Below are 6,797 nucleotides of genomic sequence, written 5' to 3'. Positions count from 1 at the left end.
ACACTAAGTATGAGTCGAACCACTGAATCAGATCAGAACTTCGGTCTTGGAGACTTCCATACAATATTTTATACACATACGAAAGAATCGGATCGATAATTATGCACTGACGCCACCACGGGCCATGTTCGAAATTTTGCCAGTATTGCCAAAGGGGTATGTTCATCAAGTCGAAAAAAAATCTGAGTATGGGTCGAACTACTGAATCGGATCATAAATTCGGTCTTGGGGACTTCCATACAATATTTTATACACATACGAAAGAATCGGATCAATAATTATGCCCTGACGCCACCCCGGGACCGGTTCAAAATTTTGCATGTATTGCCAAAGGGGTATGTTTACCGAGCCAGAGAAAAAACTGAGTATGAGTCGAACCACTGAATCGGATTAGAACTTCGGTCTTGAAGACTTCCATACAAAATTTTATACACATACGAAAGAATAGGATCAATAATTATGCCCTGACGCCACTCGGGACCGGTTCGAAATTTTGCCAGTATTTACAAAGAGGTATGTTCACCGAGCCGAAGAAAAAACTGAGTATGAGTCGAACCACTGAATCAGATAAGAAATTCGATCCTAGAGAATTCCATACAATATTTTATACAGATACGAAAGAATCGGATCAATAATTATGCCCTGACGCCAACCCGGGCCCGTTCGAAATTTTTCCAGTATTGCTAAAGGGGTGTGCTCACCGAGCCGGAGAAAAAACTAAGTATGGTCGAACCACTGCATCGGATCAGAAATTCGGCCTTGGAGACTTTCATGCAATATTTTATACACATACGAAAGAATTGGATCAATAATTATGCCCTGACGCCACCACGGGGCCCGTTCGAAATTTTGCCGGTATTGCCAAAGGGGTATGTTTACCGAGCCGGAGAAAAAACTGAGTATGGGTCGAACCACTGAATCGGATCAGAACTTCGGTCTTGGAGACTTCCATACAATATTTTATACACATACGAAAGAATCAGATCAATAATTATGCCCTGACGCCACCCCGGGACCAGTTCGAAATTTTGCATGTATTGCCAACGGGGTATGTTCACTGAGCCAAAGAAAAAACTGAGTATGGGTCGAACCACTGAATCGAAACTGAAATTCGGTCTTGGATACTTCCATACAATATTTTATACACATACGAAAGAATCGGATCAATATATACCCTGACGCCACTACGGGGCCCGTTCGAAATTTTGCCAGTATTGCCAAAGGGGTATGTTCACCGAGCCGGAGAAAAAACTGAGTATGGGTCGAACCATTGAATCGGATCAAAAAATTCGGTCTTGGAGACTTCAATACAATATTTTATACACATACGAAAGAATCAGATCAATAATTATGTCATGACGCCACCCCAAGGCCCGTTCGAAATTTTGTCAGTATTGCCAAAGGGGTATGTTCATTGAGCCGGAGAAAAAACTGAGTATGGGTCAAACCACTGAATCAGATCATTAATTCGGTCTTGAAGACTTCCACACAATATTTTATACACATACGAAAGAATCGGTTCAATAATTATGCTCTGACGCTACCCTAGGGCCCGTTCGAAATTTTGCCAGTATTGCCAAAGGGAGTATGTTCACCGTGCCGGAGAAAAAACTGAGTATGGGTCGAACCACTGAATCGGATCAGAAATTCGGTCTTGGAGACTTCCATACAATATTTTATACACATACGAAAGAATCGGATCAATAATTATGCCCTGACGCCACCCCGGGGCAGGTTTGAATTTTGCTAGCATTGCCAATGTTCACCGAGCTGGAGAAAAAACTGAGTATGGGTCGAATCACTGAATCGGATCAGAACTTCAGTCTTGGAGACTTCCATACAATATTTTATACACATACGAAAGAATCGGATCAATAATTATGCCCTGACGCCACCCCAGGGCCCGCTCGAAATTTTGCCTGTATTTGCAAAGGGGTATGTTCACCGAGCCGGAGAAAAAACTGAGTATGGGTCGAACCACTGAATCGGAACAGAAATTCGGTGTTGGAGACTTCCGTACAATATTATATACACATACGAAAGAATCAGATAAATAATTATGCCCTGACGCCACCCCGGGGCCCGTTCGAAATTCTGCCAGTATTGCTAAAGGGGTGTGTTTGTGTGTTTATATATATATATATATATAGGGTGGAGTTATAATAAGAAGTGGAGTGTGTCTAAGAAGTGTAAGAAGTAATCTGGTGCGTTAGATATGTTAATCTGACGGTGGATGTAGAAAGTGTGTTTATTGTGCGGTGTGTTTATTTTAGTTGCGGTGTGTTTATTGTGTGGTATGTTTTATTAGATATTGTCACACCCCGACCAAAGGCGGAACATGTCGGGGCGCAACGCATTGATTGGACAGTAGCTCAAAAGACACTAATTAAAGCGACAATACTTATTTAATTCATTAATATCAAAACAAGTACACAATTATAATAATCAAAACAAATACATCATATTTATTGTTTTTCTTTGAATAGATATCCTAAGGTCAAACTATCGTCTTCAATCTTTAATAATATCAACTACTTGTACCTGTAACATGTATAAAAATAAAGTTTGTCAACACAAATGTTGGTGTGAATACATAAGTTTTAGTTGAGTTATATATATAGATAAAAATCACAATCATATGTAAATGATGAATATTACTGTTTCTATGAAAATGTAAACAACTAAATAGATGTGGACCCATTCTCATTGATACAAAATTAATGTACTTGGGTAAATGTATGATCATACTAGATGAGGATAGATGAGGATGAGATACCAACCACCAAACATAAAATAAACAATTAAGCACATAGAGCATTATCATAGAGCATGCAATAATCACACATAAACATATATTGAATTATGTTTAGAATAGTTGTGGAAATAAAAATGTGTAATGTAAATAGGGTATACATGCCACCCCCAAAACTTAAAAGATGAAAAAGGGGGATATGTAAACTCACCTTATAGAATAGGATAAACGAGGACGAGATAATAAAAGAAAGAGCTAGGATGAAAACGGTCAAGCTCCTCGAGGTTCACCGAAAGATAATCCTAGTTGTTAACGATAAAGTGTGTTAAATATAGTCATAACGAAATATTAAGATTTATGGCGGGTTTCGTTGTAGTTAAAAATATTGATAGTTACATTTTCGATAATAAGGGTTATTATTGTTGTCACACACACACACACACACACACACACACACATATATATATAAAGATTATGGAGAAAAAATTAAAGTTCAATGACGAGAAACAACAAGCCTAGAGGTTCGGTTTATCCATTTTACGTTTATTAAAAGTTATGAACATATATTAATATGAAAGGAAGTTGTTTAAATGTGTTTAAAAAATAAATAATAAAAACCGGGTCCAGAAGGGCTCGAACCCGCGCCTGGACCGGTTCCAAGGTTTTAACACAGACGCACCAGCCTGTGTGTTAATCTTGTTAAGATATCAGTTTGCTTAAATAAGAACAATTATTCACAGAACCCTCCTTCAACAACCAAACCCTAGATCTTTAAATCGTTTCAAATGTTTAGTGTTTGTTAAAATTGATTTAGGGTTTTCGTTTGTTGAATAAAAACGACCAAAAAGCAATGTTTAATTACCGTTAATGCTGAAGTAATGAGGGAGAACGTTCGTTTAGGGTTTGCGGCTTTAGTATGACTTCAAATTTGATCTTACGCTGCTTATCCGTTGAAATTATGTTAGGGGTTTGTGTCGGCTGGTGGTAGAGGTGGTGTGTGCAAGTTTAATTGAAATATAATCGAGTATTTATAGTGTTACAAGGTCAAAGGAGCCGCGGTTCGTGTTTGTTAGGTTAGCTGTCAATCATTAATAGTTTACCATGTTTAAGGTGTCGGTAGGATCGGATTAAGGTAAGCTAATGATTTGGTAAGATCAATTTGTCCGAAAATTGAGGAACAAGAAAGGGGGAGGGGGGTCATGGTCGTCGGTGGTGGTAGAGAAAAGGGAGGGAAAGAATAAGATTTTGTTTATTGCTTATTGGTCCTTGATCTATGGCTTTGGATGCAAGATTGGATAAGTTGTTAGTTTGGGGGTTGATTTTGCACAATCTAATAACTAAAATCAAATAAATAAATAATAAGAATAATAGAATTTAAACGAGTCAGGTTTTCGGGTCCGAAAATTGACGAATGTTACAGATATAATGGTGAAAACACATTACCTACACTTGTTATGAAAAATCTATTTCTTATTACTAGCATAGGAGCCCGCGCTTCGTGGCGGGGTCGTACGTGTTAGCGATGACATATTTGTTACACAGTATATCCAGTGACGAAGCCTGGATGAAGTCTCGAGATGGGGGGATTTAAAACATTTGAATGTGAACGGGTAGATTTACATATGTATAAAGAGTTTCGAACGAAAACAGAATAATTTATAAAGAGTTTCGAACGAAAACAGAATAATTTACACAACTGGGCAACAAAACGAGGCGGGGGAGGGGGTCCCTAAATAAGCTTTGCCCATGTATCCATAGGACCTGTTGGGTTGTTGGTTTGATCAAAGCAGACCGTTTGTCACATGTGTTGAAGCACTCCAAGTAGTCTTGTTTCTTTCTTTTAGTATAAATATCTGATTACGTGCATCATCTAATATACTTTCGTGCTTCTGAATGAACTCAAGATCAAATGTGTCAGTTTGTTTCCTGTTTGCAACTTGTGAAGATAACACATACATTAAAAATTAAATACGTTTAAACTAAAATCCTTATAATATAAATAACCCAATTTTAAGTTTATTTATAAGTATTATAAAAACGGACAAAATTTCATTATTTCATATTTTATATAGAATTATTTATGAAAAACCACCATCTCACCAAACGTTTCTACAAAATAAGTCATATCAAACACAAATCACAGCCATATACTCACATCAACTACAAAATAGCTTATATAAAATGTCAATTATAGCGTTCACCGGTAGCTTGGATTGATCGACTACAAAATATCTTATACAAAATGTCAATTATAGCGTTCACCGATAGCTTGGATTGTTCAAACCTGTAACATTATAAACTAATTTGGTAATGCCGTTCTCACAATTTAAATCCCTAAACTTTTTTTTATCAACACTAAATAGAGCAGTTGGAGGATAAACTATAAATAATGACACTTTTAACATACTAAATCACATAATGGCTTCACATCACATGCTCTAAATGTATGATCTCAAAAACAAGACACAAATTAGCTTTTACCTCTTACAATAAAATTTTATGGTATGAGAGAATAATTAAATAATAGTTTATGGTATGAGAGAATAATTAAATAATAGTAATAGTAATACATGTTGTCATGGACTTGATAACGCTGGTTTCTCAGTTTTTTACACATTCATCATCATATTATTTCTAACACAAAATGATCCAATCAATTAACTATACCAAACATGATTATTTTCAAATCAAGCCAATGCATCAGCACCAGCCACAATCTCCAAAATCTCTCCGGTAATCTTCGCTTGACGTTGGAGATTATAAACCTGTGACAAGTTCTTCAACTCAGTTGCATTATCATTCACGTTCCCCATTGCAGTCACTCGTGCAGCGAGCTCACTCGATAATAACTCCTGCAAGGCCCTCAATATCTGACTTTTTAAATACAATGATAACAAAGCACCCAATATCTAAACCAGGTGTTGCTCGAATTCCAAAACTGGCGAAAAATCAATCATTTCAGTTCTAACCACATCGCGTTTAACAGTCAATTTACCCTCTTTTGTGGTCAACCTAAAGAACTCATCTTCAGCAGCATCAACACATACTCCATTAATGTCAAAATCTCTCCTTTTAGGGACAATGGGAATAATGTGTGAATCAAGGGATCTGATTTCACAAGTGAAACGAATTTTGTGTATAGAAGCTCGACTTTGTAAACTTCTTCGATTACAAATAAGTCAAACACATCGTCTGCGATCGCTTGAACTTATTTCGCGGTCGGGAGGTTGCTTCCGTCGAGAAACTTGTCAAACAGAATATTGTCGGTCATAATTTCATCCCTATCTGCTGCCACTGCCACGGGCGGGGCTCCATTTCCATGATAGTATTAGATTGCAGTTGCGGTTCAGTAGAGATGGCTCAAGGTTGATGTAATGGACGAATTCTGTACAAGTTAACTACTCTTAGTTTCAAGGCTTATAATTTATAAAGGTCACAAATAACAATGTGTAGATAAAAGTTACCTTTTTGAAGGCCATGACAAGCTTTGAGAGATTTAGATACAGTTTGGTGCATCTAGTATGATCTGTTTATTTTAAGAATATATATACAAAATTTGAAAAGCTAACAGATATACACATGAATTCATGTCATATAAAAGGTAGCCTGCAGTTTAGCAAGGGAGATCAAATTATCGCCACATATAATATTAGCATGATCATCTCATATAACCTTTGTAGGGTAAATGGTGGGCATCAACAAAACTATGAAGAACTACAAAACATAATCAAAAGAAAGTAAATTCTTCATATTTTATACCCTTGAAAGAAAGGGGTACGAAATAATTTTTTAAACAAGTTGAAAGCCAACAAATAAAAATCAAAAAGGTGCATGATTACGAAAGTACCGCCATCCAACCTTTTCGCCATTTCAGCAGTTGTTTCTCCTAGGCTCGTATGCTAGTGGGTCGGTTCCAAACAGGTTTACATAGAACTGACTATAAGCAAAATTGGATGCAAATGTAAAATACATACATACCTCAAATACTTATTTATTTGGACTGCAGACAGACCAGCAAAAACTCATCTGCAATCAAATTATAAAT

The 6,797-nt window shown here is 36.7% G+C and overlaps 1 pseudogene; it reads right to left on the bottom strand.

Annotated features, from left to right (window-relative positions):
- Positions 1-5,307: 5,307 nt before the first annotated feature.
- Positions 5,308-6,272, bottom strand: LOC143625394 (ATP synthase subunit gamma, chloroplastic-like; annotated as a pseudogene).
- Between the last annotated feature and the right edge of the window lie 525 nt (positions 6,273-6,797).

The sequence above is a fragment of the Bidens hawaiensis genome, unplaced genomic scaffold (genome assembly GCF_021521415.1).
Source record: "Bidens hawaiensis isolate Kalapana, Puna unplaced genomic scaffold, B.hawaiensis_p1.1 tig00004105_1, whole genome shotgun sequence".
NCBI lineage: Eukaryota > Viridiplantae > Streptophyta > Magnoliopsida > Asterales > Asteraceae > Bidens > Bidens hawaiensis.
The sequence above is the reverse complement of the archived record's forward strand: the minus strand, read 5'-3'. Positions and strand labels throughout refer to the sequence as shown.